This window comes from Eimeria tenella, genomic scaffold (genome assembly GCF_000499545.2).
Source record: "Eimeria tenella Houghton genomic scaffold, Eth_scaff2250, whole genome shotgun sequence".
Classification (NCBI taxonomy): domain Eukaryota; phylum Apicomplexa; class Conoidasida; order Eucoccidiorida; family Eimeriidae; genus Eimeria; species Eimeria tenella.
Genome location: NW_013542106.1, coordinates 1,058 through 1,613, shown reverse-complemented (window position 1 = coordinate 1,613; position 556 = coordinate 1,058). Strand labels below are relative to the sequence as shown.

General features: G+C 49.3%; 2 non-coding genes across 2 annotated transcripts; one reads left to right on the top strand and one right to left on the bottom strand.

The window, feature by feature from the left end:
- The first annotated feature begins 169 nt into the window (after nt 1-169).
- ETH_t00000013 lies at nt 170-259 on the top strand. The gene has a single exon. It is a non-coding gene (tRNA).
- ETH_t00000012 lies at nt 196-281 on the bottom strand. The gene has a single exon. It is a non-coding gene (tRNA).
- Nucleotides 282-556: the final 275 nt, after the last annotated feature.

Genomic DNA, 556 nt, shown 5'->3' with positions numbered 1-556 from the left:
ATGCATGCACACATGCATGCATGCATGCACACATGCATGCATTAATAACTAGGGGCATGCATGCACTTATGCATGCACTTCTGCATGCGTGCATGCATGCATGCGAAGGAGCATGTATGCATGCTCTTTCGACTACGAAGCCGCCTTCTGGCACCTCAACGCAGAATCGCATGCATGCATGCATAAGTGCATGCATGCAAAAGTGCATGCATGCATGCATGTACACATGCATAATTGCATGCATGCATGCATAATTGCATGCATGCATGCACGCATGCATAATTGCATGCTGTGTTGCTTGCATGCACTGCTGGGGGGCAGTTTGAGGCCGCGGCTCGCCGCTGCAGGGCCCGTTAGGGCTGCATGCATGCACTAATGCATGCATGCACTAATGCATGCATGCAGTACGCATGCATGCACTCCAAATGCATGCATGCACTTATGCATGCATGCATTACAAAGTTCTTTAATTTTGCATGCAAAGACAAAAGTCAACAGCGACCTGTTCTTTCTTTAAGGCCACGCAGCATCCGCAAAAACCCCGTCGGCTTTGTAG